The 17715-nt window shown below is 41.3% G+C and overlaps 1 long non-coding RNA gene across 1 annotated transcript; it reads right to left on the bottom strand.

Moving 5' to 3' along the window:
• Nucleotides 1-3274: 3274 nt before the first annotated feature.
• Nucleotides 3275-10175, bottom strand: LOC146833935 (uncharacterized). Its single transcript, XR_014960629.1, has 2 exons — nt 9417-10175; nt 3275-5066 (listed from the first exon to the last, which is right to left on the bottom strand). It is a non-coding gene; the product is annotated as an uncharacterized LOC146833935 (long non-coding RNA).
• Between the last annotated feature and the right edge of the window lie 7540 nt (nt 10176-17715).

Consider the following 17715-nt stretch of genomic DNA (forward strand, 5'->3'; position numbering starts at 1 on the left):
TTTTAGAGAGTGGTGGAAATCATGTTCAAGGGGGTGGCAGATGTGAAGGGTTTTTAGGATGATATTATGGTGTATGGTAGGGATTTAAAATGTCACAACAAAATGTTAGGCCGAGTGTTAACTATTTTGACTGAAAAGGGGGTCAATTTGAAGTCTATAAAATGTAGGTTTGCAGTCAATTCAATGGATTATTTTGGATTCAAGTTGTCATTCCAAGGGGTAGAACATAAGGAGAGCTTGGTGACAGCAATCAAAGAATTTCCTGAGCCGCGAAACAAAGATTAGTTGAGCTCTTTCTTTTTGGAATGCTAGAGCTTTATGCATGTTTTCTTCCCAATTATTTGTTTGATACCATTAAGAATAAGTTAGCAAATGCCATTTTGCTGCAGCCGTTTAATATGCCTGACTCTTCTGTAGTGGTAACAGATGCCAGCCAGAAGGGTTTGTGGCAGTTCTTTTATTAATAAGATCGGGTAGAGATGAAGTCATAGCCTTTGCTTCTCTAGCTTTGCAGGGTGCAGAATCTAGATACTCAGTCAGTGAACGTGAAGCTCTGGCGTGCTGGTAAGGTGTAGACCATTTCAGAAAATATTAATGGGGAACAGAGTTTGTTATTTGCATGGAGCACAGACCTTTAATGGATGTGTTTACCACTTTGAGTGCCAGTAGGGCTGCTCTTCGCATCACAAAGTGGCATTGCAGAATTTTTGAGTTTCAATTTCATTTGGAGTATATTCTGGTTGCAAATCTTTTATTTACGAACTGTTTGCCCAGATTACCACTTAAAAGTGATGAGACAGAGGAAGCATTAGAAGAAAGATTTTTTTTGTGGTTTCTGCATTGCATGGGTCACTGTATCAATGTATGTTAGAGGAGGAGTGGAAGACAGCTGTGTGGGAGAATAAAGCTATGCAACAGGTGGCAGGCATGTTGAGCAAAAAATGGTCAGATGAGGGCATGGGAGAAGATGTTAATACATTTGAACATGTTTTCCCTGAGTAAGTATGAAAGTTGGTGTGATAAAAAGGATGGATCTACTTGTGGTTCCACGCGCCATGCAGAATGAAGTGTTGACGTTAGCCCATGAGGGGCACGTAGGTATGGGAGCTATGAAAAGAAGGATCAGGAAGATATTTTGGTGGCACCATGATGGACCAAAATGTCAAACACTATGTGAGGGATTGTCTGACTTGTGCGGTTAGTGACAAGACACAACTCACCTTTCCAAGCCAGGAGGAGGCCACCCCAGTGCTTGAGAAGCCTTGGTTGAAATTATGTTTGGATATCACAGGACCCATGTATGTTCTGGATAAGCAGAATAGGTATGGCCTTTTGCTCGTAGACTCTGCTACTAGATGGCCTGAGGTACAGTTTGTGAAAATGGCCAATACCGAAGAAGTGGCAGAGTGTTTATAGATGGTTTTCTTGAGTGAGGGTGCCCCACCTAAACTAGTCACTAATAATGGGTTGCCATTTATATCAAGAGAATTCCAGAATATTTTGGCACATTGCGGCATACAACATGTCACATCCTCTTTATATCATCCTGGTAGCAACTGGTCTGTCTAGTTGAGCATTGTAACAGAAATATAAAGGAGAACATTCAATTGTCAGTGACAAATAGGTTGGAATGAAAAAAGGAGCTCAGGAATCTATTATGGGCCACCCCCAATGTGGCACCATTTCCTTTGTTAAAAGGAAGGTTAGCTACCACCACATTGGTTAGGCCTTAGTTGTGTGATTAAAAGTTGCTTGTTGACAAGTTGAAGCAGGAGAAGCAGAGTTGTGTGAAAGGAGGGTCAAGACTTATGTGCATATGGCTGGCTCCAAACTGGAGTGGCATAGTGAGCAAAAGAACAATGGATTTAACCAAGATCTCTCGATTGGGAGTGAATGTTTGATTCATTCAACATTCGGTCCATCATTTGTTGATGCAGCACTTTTCGCCCTAAGTGGGATGGGCATGCCCAACGTGGGCCGATTGCTCGCTGTGCCACTGGATTCAAGCTAGTAGTAGTGATACTCCTAAACTGGTCCCAGGATGCTTGTTTCTAGTCCAGGGACTGCCCAGCTTGGCAGTTCGGGCTGGACTGTTACCACGAGGAGCAGGGTCAAGACTGATTTGAATATGGCTGGGTCCAAGCTGGGATGGCGTATTGAGCAAAAGAGCAACTGATTTAATCCACATCTCTTGACTAGGGGTGAATGTTTGATCTGTTCCACATTCCGTCCATCATTTGTGTGACTTTTACTTTCTTGCCCTAAGTGTACCGGATATGCCAAGACGTGGGTCCTAGGCTCATTGTGCCACTGGAAATAAGCTATCCTGGCTGATGAAGGGTGATACTCCGAAACCTGTCCCATGATGCTTGTTTCTGGTCCAGGGATGACCTCTCTTAGCAGTACGTGCTGGACTGCTCCCATGAGGAGCAGAGTCAAGACTGATTTGCATATGGCTAAGTCTAAATTGGGGTGGCACGGTAAGCAAAAGAACAATGGATTAACCCCAGATCTCTTGACTGAGGGTGAACATTTGATTCATTCAGTATTCCGTCAATCATTTGTTGTTGCAGCACTTTTCAACCTAAGTGGGATGGGTATTCCCAAATGTGGGTGCCTTGCAGGCTGATGATGGGTGTTACCGCGAAACTGGTTCCAGGATGCTTGGTTCTAGTCCAGGGAGGACCCGCCTTGGCAGTTCAGGCTGGATAGTTCCCATCAGTAACAGGGACAAAACTGATTTGCATATGGCTGGGTCCAAACTGGGGTGGCATAGTGAGCAAAACAACGATGGATTTAACCAAGCTCTCTTGTCTAGAGGTGAATGTTTGATTCATTCAACATTTCGGTCATCATTTGTTGCCGCAGCACAATACCGAGGACAGGCATCACCTTGGACACCGTTGTCACGGTGGAACCTGAAATGTGAGGGAATTTGTAAATGACAGTTGCTGTCTTCTGCTTGTCCTGTGAGTCACGCTTAACTGTCACCTAATAAATGTGATATATGTGATAAAGTTTTTTGGCTGCAAAGACTTTTCAAAAGTATATATATGAAAAAAGGCAAAATGAATAGAAATTTCTGTTGGCCACAGGAAAAATGGCCATAATTCAATGTCCCCAGCAGAAAGCTTTTAAAAGTAGTATAAAAAAGGCTAATAATCAGTGATCATGTAGAAAATAGGCCTCAGCTAGGCCTACCAGTGCAAGGGGTTCACCCTTCTCTGCACAGAGTCCTCAGACTATTAGAAAGAAGTTGGCACAGAAACTGAAATAGAAAATACATAGTTTATTAAACCTCAGGAGGTGGAACCACATTCACCCAGCACCCTGTGGTGCTGAATGAAGGTAGCACACAGAGTAGAAGAACCATGGGTCTTTTATACCCACACAGGGGCTCAGGAAAAGGGCGGTGCAAGCATACATGAGAAGAGTTACATACATAGATGGTCATACAGAAATGCAACGTCAACAGTAAAGGAGGAGCTAGCAGTTGCTGACTCTGGTGGAAACAACCTGATAGTTACAGACTAAAAACAGATGCATGGACAGTTAGATATTCCTGCGCATGTGCAGGGTAGCACAGTCTAAGTATAGCCAGTCCTTTAAACAGAGCACAAGGGAAGACAAAATGGCTGCAAGAAATACAAAATGGATTCCACAAAATGTACAGGATAGCCTCTAAATACCAGATGGATTCTGCTAACACTAATTTAATCGCAGACAATTTACGACAGACGACCCTTTTAGCGTTAGCTGAAGACATCTCCCATAATCCAGTAGGAAAAATGAAAAATATGCATATTAATTTTTAATAATTATATATATATATTTTTCATAAATATCCTAATTCATTGCTAGGTGGGCATTTCTCTTTCTAAATATTGTTAAGCGGGTATGTATGAGGTATAAACAGAAGTACAAAGGGAACAGAGAATTGGGTCATACAGATAGCAGGAGAGAGTAATTACTATTATCAGAAACAGAATTATTAGCTTTCTAGTCCTAAGCAAATCCTAGAACCATCCAGTAAAAACATTTTCAAGGCTCCTATGCATTTCAGTTACCATCAATTTCAACTTCAAAAACATTTTCGCTAGACTTTTCCAGTGTTTCCTTTATGAGGGCTAGAGTATCTATCATTATACCCAATACAAACATTAAAGCAGTCAGACATATTATTTACAAAAATGATCCTGGATCCAGAGGACCAGGAGAACTACACAGGACCATGAGAATTAGGACGAAGATCTGCAAAGGGTTGCTCCTCCTTAAAAATGGGACGATCAATGGGGTACATTTTCAACAAAAAGAAAAAGAAGTCCTTGGGAAATTAAAGCCGCTGTACAACCAACCAGAGGGGAGTCTTCTCCCTGTGTCCATTTGAGCCTCACAGGCAGGCTCTTGTTGTTCCCACGGTGGAGCTGCACAACTCGCAACTCAGGAATCATGGCCTAGTTTCAAGGGAAAAGTTTCTTCTTTCAGGATAGAGCAATCACCCACCAGGGCAAATGCGCTCAGCGATCCTGTCCAGTGTCTCAGGCAGTGCACCAGTTTTCTTCATTTCAATCTAACAGGCACCAGAGACACAGCACCTGTACCCTGAACTCAAGTCCTTCCCTAACTCCTGTATTGCTCTGCTGGCACACTGCTCTTTCGTTGGGGCCATAGATCTTGGCCAACAAAGGTGAAAACTTTACAGCCACTTTAGGACCAGGATTCAGAGGCCTGATGCTAGGATCTCTGAAGCAACCCTTGTTTCAAAGATGGTTACCTCAAGCAAAAACTTTCTCGCCTTCCTGGTTGGTCTGTGACTCTCGGCTGGGCATCAAAAGCTTGATCCACGATTTCTCCTTTCTGATTTGTGACCCCGTCTTTCGCCCAAGATAGTAGCAGGGGTACTCTCATCACAATGCTTCCGGCCTTCTACCTTCACTGAGGTCCTGGTTGCCAGTATTGCCTGTGCTGGTTACCTTCACTTTGACTTCAAGCTGGACTGGTGCTGACTCCTCAAGGTGGATCTGATATCCGCGCCCCTCTGGCAATGGTTGTAAAGCAGCAAATATCTATTGGTGGACAGAACAAAAGGTCTTTAGACAAGGCACAGAAATAATCTATCAACAGATAGGATAGTCTCAGAATACTTCCTAGTCTAGGGACGCCCCATATATTAACAAGGCACCTTGGAACCACTTTCATATATGTGAGAGTAAATAAAACAACAGCCTGAACCTATTGGCAAGTATAAAAGGAACTCTTTAGTGAACTGACAAGAGTAATACGTCACCCAATGCCAAGCAGTCAAGGAAGTCTGTGTTCATTTCTAAAGACCCTCAAGAAAAAGGAAATGTTATACACGTTTACTCCTAAACATTGCATTATTTGTACAGGACTTCAGACACTTATAAAATGATTTTTCTTAATTAAAGCACCTACATTGTATACTCAGGACCATGCTCTCATGTTATAGGAGCAACAGGAAAATCTAACACTGCTAATTTAACAAAGATTCTTATTACATAAAGAACTAAAAACTTCAACATAATGGGTACACGTTCTCCAGTGGAACATCTTGTGACTAACAGACTCCTATAAAACAATATTTTCCTCAAAAATGTTTGCTAAGGATCACATAGACCTCTTCCCTGCATTCTACATTTTCACAATCCAAACTATGCAACATTAGTTCTAGTAAGGAATGTCAGTTTATTTACACAGACTAGCTAATAAAACTAGCAATGCCCTTGCAAAACTGTATGTAGCATGAGAAACCCAAACAATAGTGGTGTTGTCACCTGAGAATTTTCAAACAAAAACTACCCACAACTAGTTCCCCTTAAAGATCAAATAAGGAAGCAGCAATCTAGTCTACTCATCCTCTCATAATTCCATCAGAGAGGATGGGTAGTAACATAGCAAAATATATTTATTCGTTTTATTAATGCTAATAATGTTTTAAAACAGTATTACTGAATAGCCAATTAAATGTCTCATGGTTATTTCACAGACAGTTTAGACAGGCTCGAAAAAAATTAAGAAAACGAGAGAGAACACATAAATTTGCCTACCCTTAATTTGTAGAGGAGCTAGCCCCCTCTCCCCAGTTTTGACAGTAAGAAACCTGTACCAGGTTTCATTCTGTCAACACTATCAACCCCAATTTGTAGCAACTGGGCATTAACAAACTCGGAGGAGCTAAATAGCACATTTCAGCTAGCCAAAGAATATATTCCTTTAGCAAATGTACTAGTGCAACATGAGGCCGCATGAATTCAAACTGAATCCCATTGCTTCCTGAATTCAACCCTAAAAACATTTATACTATATATATATGGCAGAGCCATTGTCTTTTAAAGAGACGTCACATATACTATGTTCATTGAGTGCACACAAAAACTTGCTTTTACCAAAAAAAAGGTAAGCAAAAACCTCTTTCTTCCCCTGCCATTTTGTCTTTCAAATGTCGAAATGTCAAAGCACATGTGAAGCCGAGCCCTGCCAGGCTTCTAAATATAGGAGTTTGGCCTTTAACCTATGCAGCTGTTCCAGCTTGTATGCAAGGTTGTCATGCGGTGCTCCCAAGTCAAAGTGACCCTAGAGACCGAAGGCAGAGCAGCAAAACCCACTCTGTGTGTCTACCAGCAATTTCAGAGGTAAGCCTAATAACTTCTGCCAGTTTTTGTACATAGGTATATTGAGAATCAGGGTGCTGAGTGCTTGAGCAATATAAATGTCAGCTATGAAGTTTTATGCGTACATATGTGCATTTACTTGAGTCTAAGGCAGTTTAAAAGCTGCTCTGACTGGAGAAATCTCATTTAAATAGTGAATTTTTACTCAATTTCGACTTTGATTTTGAGGGCACTTAAAAATTAATATCCTACAATGTTTTTGCATAATAGTCATCCCCAGAATGTCCTCTAAATATCCCAGAGATGTGGCATCAGAAATGTATAATGTATGCCCTTATAAAAATGAGTTTTGTACGCCTGGATAAAGTGACATTTTCACATGTAATTGACCCCCTATTGCTGAATAGCACGGCTTAAATGCAATTTGGATGCTAGGAGGTCACAGTATCATTATTAGGCATTATAAATATTAAAAAACGAATTTAATGCACCTATTTGAAATCACAAAATAATAAAAATATATGTATATATATATATTTTTTTTTAAATAAATCTAATCATTTTGATGAGTCCACATATGAAAAGCAAGCTGCATCCCTTTGCCTATCATATTGAAACACATTAATTCTTAGCCCTAAGCACAGAAGCTTATCTTGAAACATCTTAAGTCTGCGCCACTTTTAAATGAAGGACAGTCATTATTATTTAACATCAAAAACCACTCTTATCCTTATTTTAAAAAAAGGCATTAAGAAAAGAAATCCCTACTGTTAATCTGCCCTCTGTTTATCAAAAATCATGAAACTATATTTCTAACTTTTAAAACAGCAGTCTGAAATGCCGCATTTTACAACGTGTTTGACTTTAGCTGTTCTCTGTGGCCGGAGTCCGCAGAGAATAGAAATAGTCTTGCTGACACAGCTGTTTGACACGTAAAGGCGTCGAATTCACACGCCTTTCAAGTCAACCTTTCAAGCCAACACAACTCTGTCGTTCTGTATAACGTGAATGCCTTTGAATACCCTATACAAAAGATAAATGCTGTGACATTTTGTATCTGAATTTAGTCTATTGTAAAACACACAATTTCGTTTTTCTCTTTACACAGGTCATCTTATTTTAACTTTCTAAAGGTAAAACTCTTATCCGATAATCCATGTTAGCTTTGCGCCACAATTTCCACTGAGAAAATTAATTCTCAATTGGAAAATCGTTTTTATATAGGCATAAAGCCCTTAAAATTTCAAGCAAGAGCATCATTTTACTTTTTGTCTAGGATTAATGCAACAGTTTAAAAAAAAAAAAAAGTTTTCTATGGAAAGTCTAACTGGTCTTTGCACAAAATAGGGCCGAGGAAGGCTCCTTGAGTTTCGTTCCTCAGCTGCCCTGTCTCATCAGAGAAGCTAAAAATAGCCCCTCAGCGCAGAACCGGGCCACAGCGAGTGCTCCGGGCCCCCACCTCTCTCCAAGGCTGTCCTGCTGCAAGCATTACACATTTTCATGTCAGTGAAGCTTTCTAAGCAGTGATTACACCTCCTGGTTCACTCCCCTATTTTTAGCCCCCACCTTACAGGCTGCAAGGTCAAAATCTGCCTTGCACAGCCCTGAAGCTGTCAAAGACAAAAAGCCTTCCTAATTTTATCTAAACTGCAATAATTTGCGCTATGGAAAAATTAATTTTAATATACAATTTCTTTTCAAGGGTCATAAGTTGTGGTTCAATTCTCAGATTAGCAGGTTCAGCTTAAATTAGAACCTACAACCCTGTGGACCCAGCACATTGGCTCACTGAACCACCAAGAACACAAAGCTGCATAGGAACAATTTGCAAATTCGAAATACCCACAATTTTTTGCAAGCTAAACTTTTAACCGGTCCCTAATTACTCTTCATTAATACTTTTGTACATTAAGGGTGTCATAAAATCACAGGGGTTGCTCTTTCTCTAGCTACACCCCTCTCAATTTCCTTTTGCGACCTATTGATGGTGATGAGACCAAATTAAATTTACTCCTTAACAATTTCACTTCTCAGAATTCTTTCACATATTCACAGTCATTCAATCACACGCTTTTTCCAGTGCTAGCAACATCCAAAACACAATTTACCACACCATAACGTGTAAACACACATTTAACCCACAGATCAACACTTAAGACAGAAACAAAAGACAGCCCACAGACTGTACTTAAACCAAACCATTTGTAAATACTAGTTGCAAGTCATATTCACCAGATTTGGCTGGCAGAACACCAAAAAAACGCTCTGCATCTCATCACTTATGAATGTTACTAAGTGCACAGACCAGGATTCTTTTATGTACGTATTTAGTTCCTCGGGGTACTAGTCACCACTTACAAGTATTTTTATTCCATAATGCGCTGTACATTATAGAAGAAAGACCATACTTAATATACATATCCCTATTAGGCGTCCCCTCCGGGGGGGGCCAGTTGTGCTTCATCAAGATTCAAGGTACCATTCCAAAAGCAACACATCTTTTGAAGTGTGCTAAAGACAGGCATGCCAAAAATAGTGCAGAATATGCAATATTATAATCAAAGTAGCACTTAAGGTACCTTTAGTACGATGTGCCGTTCAAATCAATTCAGTTAGAGAAAATTCTCCTCATTACCTGCCTATGTGAATTGCAAGTCACATATATCAAAACAAACCAAGTTGGCCAACACAAAATATACCATACTCAAAGCCACGGTAAGCGTTACTAAACTACCTTACCAATCACAGGCATCAAAACCAACAGCAAGCGCCGCAGACACTTACCAATCACTTGGTGTCCAGATTCATCCTGCCAAGTTCTAAAATCGACCAAATGGTCACTGCACGGTGAATCAACAGAAGAGATCTCAGTCGAGGACCGGTGCCACCTGGATGGTCAGATCAGAAAGAAAGGAAAAGTTGCCGTGGATGCCAAGACTCTGGTCTTATCGGGCAGTGATCACGTCCAGAGCGAGATTCCAATCCTTCGTCGCGACCAATCCTTTGGGCATCCGAGTCTCCGATGAGCCCCAAGTTGAGGCGCCAATTGTAGAAAATAGGCCTCAGCTAGGCCTACCAGTGCAAGGGGTTCGCCCTTCTCTGCACAGAGTCCTCAGACTATTAGAAAGAAGTTGGCACAGAAACTGAAATAGAAAATACATAGTTTATTAAACCTCAGGAGGTGGAACCACATTCACCCAGCACCCTGTGGTGCTGAATGAAGGTAGCACACAGAGTAGAAGAACCATGGGTCTTTTATACCCACACAGGGGCTCAGGAAAAGGGCGGTGCAAGCATACATGAGAAGAGTTACATACATAGATGGTCATACAGAAATGCACCGTCAACAGTAAAGGAGGAGCTAGCAGTTGCTGACTCTGGTAGAAACAACCTGATAGTTACAGACTAAAAACAGATGCATGGACAGTTAGATATTCCTGCGCATGTGCAGGGTAGCAGAGTCTAAGTATAGCCAGTCCTTTAAACAGAGCACAAGGGAAGACAAAATGGCTGCCAGAAATACAAAATGGATTCCACAAAATGTACAGGATAGCCTCTAAATACCAGATGGAGTCTGCTAACGCTAATTTAATCGCAGACAATTTACGACAATCAGACACATGCACTGGTTTCACAAAATGGTGGGCAAGATCCTGGCTTGGCAAGGCATAGGTATGGAGAACAATGAAAAGATGTTACCTATGAGCAAAACTGTGGTTTCACAAAATGGCAGATGAGCACATGGAGTGGAAGGAGGTGGAATAGAGAACAGAGACAATATGGCCATCTATGCAACATACAAAAGATTCACAAAAAGGAGTGGAGCATGTGGCAAGGAAGGAAGAGGCATGTGCACAACAAGAACATGGTTGCCTGTGAGACATGCACTGGTTTCACAAAATGGTGGAAGAACACATAGCAAAGAAGGAGGAGGCATGGAGGGCAAAAAGGACATGGCTGCCTGCACTGGAGGAACCAAACCCCCACAAACAAACATATTCAGCATAGCCGGGAAAGGTATGCTCAAAAATATACCTTGGGCCCAAGAATGGACCTAATTGCCGCCAGTAAAATAGCAATGATAATTTAAAAATCAATCAAGATACAAAATTCTTCAAGATCTATTTTAAATTAACTTTAAATATGACTCAAACATCCACAGGCAAAAATTATTCCAGCCAAAGACATTTAAAAGTTGCAGAAATTCACAATAATCAACTAATTCAACCATTTCTCTCTCTCTCAAAAACACGCACATATGTGCACACACACACATGCACACAATAGTGGGCAATTGAAAGGTGAAGAAGATCTGAGAACAAACTTAAATGTCTGGCTAAATTTGCCTGCACTCTTAGGTCCACCTTCACCTGAGCCACCTACCAGCACTAGCAGACCAAATATAAACATAATTTGGCATGAATTCAAGGCCATCCGCAAACCCCTAAATATCTGTGACAAAGCAGCAGTCAGAATCTGAAAGACACAATCAGAAGTTAACAAGCAACATTAATGGCCTACAGTTGTCTAGGCCCCAAACAGTAAAATAGTACAGTATAATTACAAATCTGAACAAAAACACAATCCTACCGTGCATCTCCTATTCCAAATTCCAGGGCATTTAGCAACAATGAAACAAAATGAAAAATAAAGAAATGAAATTGAAAAAATAATAGTGTTTGCCCACCCTCAAACACCAAACATGTTGCACTAGACTGAACTTATTTTGGGGCATATCATCAAGGAGGCGGTAAAAAATTATCGCCGCTTTTGCGTCTATTTTCGGATGAAAAGCGGTGATAATTTTATCGCCTAATCAGCAAGGTCACGCTTTCGGGTGAATCCTTGCGTTATCACCTATTTTCTGAACGCACAGCTTTGCATCTCTAATGAGATGCAAAGTTACTGTTCCTGCTCTGACATAACTGGAGAAATGTCGCTAAGCGACATTTCTCCAATTATCAATGGGCACACTAACCTGCAGAGAGACAAGCAAAGTAGCGATAGCCTCTGTTACCGCTACTTTCCTTACGTCTGCTTCAAGACTGACTTAGCCATGATATGCTATGTAAGGTGGATATCATGGCTAAGTATGCCTTGCCCTATCAGCAAGGTATCGCCAAACTTTGTGAGATTATCGCTGGATTTCCAGCGATAAGCTCACATTAGGCAGTTAGCGCTTGGAATTTTATCGCTTTTGATATAAGCGTTGCTAATAGCACGCTATCTCAGCGATAATATTCCACGTTACCCGGCGATAATTATCCTAGCGCTTATTGCGCTTAGCAATAATTATCACCGGTCCTTGATGATATGCCCCTTAATTTTCCCCATACCATGAAAAATATCAAAAGGTTGATGATGCAGCAGAGATCGCTGACAAAGGATGAGTGATGCTTCCCTCCTGAAACCAAATCCAAAATGATCCAGAGCTAAACAAAGACATGGTAGGATTCTCCAGAACAGGAATAGGAGGCGTTGTGTACGATAGATAGCCTCACCGTCTACGGCAGTTCCCCAATAAACACAGAGAAAGAAAAGGAAGCATTTCGGGCTAACAAAATGCTAACAACCTGAATGATCCAAGTGGTTAAAAATTCAACTTAAAATGAATTTTCCAGTTAATTTATTAGTGCCAGCACTGAAACAACAGTTGCTCAAGCTCAGTTTATTAGTTTGGTTCCCTTGATCCTGCTAAAATCAATGTTCTCGATATCTTGAGAGGGCACGGTACAATCTTGGGCCTAGACATCAAGTCTGACTGTATGATTGTATTATTAATCATGGTCTTGGATGTGCCTTGTTTCAACCAAAAACTTAACACTACACATTTTAATATTGCCATTTACCTTTGTGTCAATTAGAATAATGAATAGGCCCCAACTAGGTGGTGTACAGCAGTGTTCATGTGCAACGTTTCATTGGAGTAGCCTCATTATTAGGGATTGGATTTTTTTCCACACTTTGGTCAGGTCATATCTAGTGTTTTTTTCTGGTGGTATGACTGCCAGTTTATAAGCACATTTTGCTAACTTGCTTTAGCTTAGTTTATGTCAGAAGAACAATTGATTGTTTGCCATGTTTTGTTGAGTCAACCAAGTTTTATGTTGACAGAAATGACGGTGAAACAGAGGTCTTGATGCAGTGGATACTGAAATAAGCAAGTTTTTTCGGACTGTCCTGCACAGCTCCACCAATATAATCAAACACAGATCTTAATTACCCAGCTCTGCAGCTTTGTTTTCTGGCTTAGGGCCATCCTTTCTGTTCTGTTATAATGCATTACATTTCTCTTGGAATATTTCCTTCAATAATGGCTAACCCTGGATTCTGTTTCAGTTTATGGTCATCTTTTCATTTCTTTCTAATTATTAATGGCTTATTGAGTGTGTTCAGTTCAGGAACTTGGTTACATTTGATTGAAGTGAAGCACGTTCTTGATGGGCGTTTCAAATGTAGAGAATGTGTTTCCAGTAATGAAGAAACAACATTTCCTACAGCACATGTTCTGATGTGCATGTAGAAACTTAGAAAATTATAGAAAGTGCTCCACACAGCCCAGAAAAACACAGAGCAATGATTCATCTGTCACTTTATGTTTCCGTACAGTCTCACATAACTCTGTAGGTGCACTTTGTCGGCTGCAATTAGGAGGAGTGCAGTCACAGACAACACCCACCATTATGAAGAACTTCAAACCCGTGCAGGCCACCAGTCAGAAGGAGACACCATTTGTCAACCTACCTCATGAATAGTAATGAGGTAGCCAGAGTGCATCGCACTCCAAATGGAAATGTTAGTGAAGCAAACTACTAGAACATAGGTTGATTCACAAAATTTCATTCCATTCACAGAATGTGGGTGAGCAACTTGCAGCTACTTTTATATTTTCTGAATGGGATTTTCATACATATGGCCCTGAGGCTGATCACATTTTGCGGTATGGAAAAATTAGGCTCACGATCATGGCTGTACCTAACATTAACCTCTTTAAAGATGTTTGTATATGTTTGAGTCTGGTCACAAATACATGAAAGGAGCATAGGTTGTTTCTTTAGGTGATTAACCTTCTATACTGTAAAATTTACTATCTAGCTCCCACTAAAGTAAAGAAGGGGTAAAAACGAAGACAACAGGGGGCATGGCTTGACCACCACAGTGCCAAAATGTTAAGGATGTTGGCACTATCATTTGGCTCCAGGAGGGTGTTTTTATCATGTTCAGCGGTTTGGAAAATGCCAGGATGAACCACAACATCATTGGATTCCTCAGCAGTACTTTCCCTTTCATTTTTAGGTCGAGCTACACAGCGCAGCTGTCTCTTTGAGACCTGTTGTAATCTCTCTGTGGGCATCTGGTCCATCCAATTTCCTGCCATTGCTTTTCATTTGTCTATGTCGGTGTCCTTCAAAACTCCCTGCTAGCTAGTGGTCAGTCCTGGCTCTTTGTCCCTCCTTTCTCTCTTCTGTTCCTCCTACAGAGCAGGGACTTAGCTCTGGCTCATTCCGCTATGGTTCTTTATCTGTTCTCGGACTATTTTTTTATTGGTTTGCTGCTCTGTTACTGTTTGTGTGTGTTCAGCTTCAGTGCCTTTGCTGCCTACAGTTAAATATAGCATTCTTCCACTCACCTCCTGTTACCGCCACAGTTATGTTACTGTGGGCTGTTTTTACTGCAGCCTCCCCCACCATGGCTTCCACTCGGTTGTTTGTTTTAATAATTGTGGACATACTTTATCAGCCCTGTGCTGGTTTTGCTTTCATTCATGTGTATTTTCTCTGCTCTCCCTCCCCCTCCCTATCAGTCAGCAAGCTCCAGCCTGGCGTGCCTCACAGCAGAGCAGGGGAGACATATGGACAGAGAGGGAGGGATGTGCTGATAGTTTACAATGCCCTCGCCTTATGCTGAAGAGCTGGAGAAAGAGACCGGTGTCCCTGCCGCACGCGCTGCTGTTACTAACTGTAATCGGATCATCTGTCGTAAGCAGAATGCTTCATTTTCACCCTCTCACACATGCCCCTGGGTGATCTCTCTCTGGTTGCTTGTTTACATTGCTTGGGCTCATGATTGGAATGTTATTTGTTGACTTTCCTTCAAAGCAGACCCCTCCCACATCCCATTGCAGCTCACTTTTATTACTTCGCTGCTGATTGAATTACACTACGGCAGGAAGGGCTGTGGCTATGCTTTATCTTCAACTATGGGCCTCGCCTTTCTTTTGTTCTGTACGGCGCGGCTCGCAGGATGACTCTCACTTTGGCAAAAGTGGGCTTGTAACCGAGGCCCACCATAGAGCCTGGAACTCCATCTGCTGCTTTGGAATGCTGACACGGAGTGTCGAGCAGCACCGTTCACTGTCCCTCGCCTCATTTTCCACAGCATTGGCACCGTAACAGAGGCATACCAACACCGTCCGCATCAGCCACACTTAATAAACTAAGGTACTACCAGGCTGGGCGATCTCGACAGTGCCTATGTGGTTAGCGGAGGGGAAGACCCATTTTATTGACATTCCAACTTTTCCAACAATGTAAAACAATGTTCCTGACATGGAAAGAGGTTACAGATACTTTTATCAGATTACCTTTAAGGCTCTAAAACAAGCCTTACTACATGTTTGGCACACTGCTTGGTATTGGTGATAGCGCATACGTACTGCTTTGATATATGGACAGGCGTACATCACTTGACCTGCTAACTGGATTTTTATGCAGTATTTAGGTCGAGCCTGGCTGCTCTAACTTTTCAGCCTTTATGATCACTGAATTGTATCTTGGCTTTCTTCAGGACCAAGATGAATCAAAAATTGCTGCTGCTAGTGCAAATCGTGACTAAGAAAGGAAAACAATACAAAACGAGTAATCCTATACGTTGATGGTGGGTATTACTGGAGCCTAACCTAGGACGAGTATTTATCATAAATGGTTCACTTCCCTGCTTCTTTATAATAGCCCAGTGCTATTCTGGACAGGAAAGTGGTGATGAAAAAAACCAAGCATTTGCAATGCAATAGGTCCCACATTTGCAAGAGTTTGAGGTATTGCATTGTAAATGACAATGCCTTTTATTTCTGTGTTTTGAAAACCTGCAAGCGGTGTGTAAACATGTACTTTGTACTTATTGTTGTTGTTAGGAGAAGCAAAGCTGGCAGTAACTGCACCTCTTTTACTGCCAGCCTTGCTTGTAGTAAGCAAGAAGTACAAATGCTTGTTTCTGATGGTGTTCACTCCTGAGGTAATTAACGGATGTGGCGAACATCTTTAATTGCAGTTAGCACACTAAACATGGAGAGATTTCTTCTTCAGGAAATTATAGCGATTTAACTTCCATTGGTCTTTTTTTCCAAATTCTGGGCCTCTTGTATTTCACTTTTTGCTTATTTTAATGTGAATTTACTTCAGAGTCCATAAATACCTCTGGGTTATATAACTGTGCACATTTTGCTTACTGTTATTTTCCTTACCATTGCCTACATTTATTGCATGGGTAGGATAAAGAAACCAAAACATAAATCTCCTTTCCTTTCATCTGTAATCTCATGCTCGTCATCTTATATGCCTTCCATGGCAGCTCACTCAGTTCCTTGTGATATGTTACCTTCTGCTATTCCAAAACATTTCGCAGCCACCATTTCCAATTCAAAATCTCATACTACATCTCCAACAAAAGACTTAAACATGACCCTCTCCTACCTGACAAACCATTCCCACCCTTCATCACGGAACTCTTACTTGAGGAAATCAGAATGCTACATCCTTTTATTGAGGAAACTAATAAACTTGTCCAGAGCCTAGACGACAAATGGGTTATCACTGACAGAAGAGTCTCTGAGGTGGAGCAGAGGGTCAGAGACAGTCAAGATGATGTTTACAAAATTACTTTGTTAGAAAAGGAGGTAGCCTGGTTGAAGAGACAGTCAGAAGATTTGGAATACAGGAACTATTGTAACAACCTCACTGCCTCATTTATGAGGCCCCTTGCACCACTGGAATGTCACTTTTTCCGTGGCACAAGAGCCTGCTCCATATTTAACGAGGCAGCACTAAGCCACTTTTCTTTGGCCTAATGCTGCCTGGTAAATATCATTCCCTTCTGCATTAAAGGGTCGTGCAATGGATGTTGCCTGGGGTGTTCCCAGCAATATCCAAGGCTTTTTGACACTGCCGCAGATGTTTGAGAAATCGTAACTCTGAGGCAGTGCCAAAACCATATGCCTTGCCAGGGAAGGTGTAAGGGAGGCACAACGAGGAGAAATATCTTCATTTCGCCTTGTTTTCCTTTTTCTATGAATATTGCATTCTGCTTCACACATAGAAAGAGGAAAAAGCCTCTTGTGATCGTCTTTGTGCAGGATGTTTCCCATCCTGCACAAAAATAATTACCCCTGCAACGCAGGTACCCTCGCACCTTAGTGCAAAGCTACCTGCTTTAGGGCACGGCAGTCTATTGTGCACTCGCATAGGGGAAAAGGATAGGAATTTCCCATATCTGATAGATACAGCACATTCCTGCCCTTTTTCTTTTGGCATAGGGGAGTTCAGCAAGAAGGCCTGCGGTGCTGCCCTGTGGCAAAACCTCATAAATGAGGCCCTATGTTTTTATGGCCTTCCAGAAGATATAGAAGGCAAAGGACCTGTTTCATTTTTTACTTCCTTTTTACCTCAACTTGTTGATTTGCTGTCTTCAACCGTGTTAAATCTACATCAGGCACACAGGCTTGGTAAGCGTCTGAATTCATCTACGTGTTCCTCTAAACCCATAGGTATTATTATCTATTATCTGGTTTTTGGAGTTCTCTGATTTTCTCAAGGATTTGAATGCAGCAAAAGTTAAAAGACAGTTGATTTGGTCATACAGGAAGATTTCTCTCACTCAAGATGTCACCAGAGGTCCTGCCAACAGACAGGAAGAATTTGCACTCTAGAATCTTTACTATCAATGTTACTGTTGTTTTGTTGGTTAGTTCTTGTTTCCTCAAGAAATTGTCTACCCTCTTTGTGTCTTAACCTCATGCTTTAATCATTACATGCTTTTTTATTGCATGAAGTCCTTAGTTCAGAAATGTTTACTCACTGTTCATTCG

Source organism: Triturus cristatus, chromosome 4_2, assembly GCF_964204655.1.
Source record: "Triturus cristatus chromosome 4_2, aTriCri1.1, whole genome shotgun sequence".
NCBI lineage: Eukaryota > Metazoa > Chordata > Amphibia > Caudata > Salamandridae > Triturus > Triturus cristatus.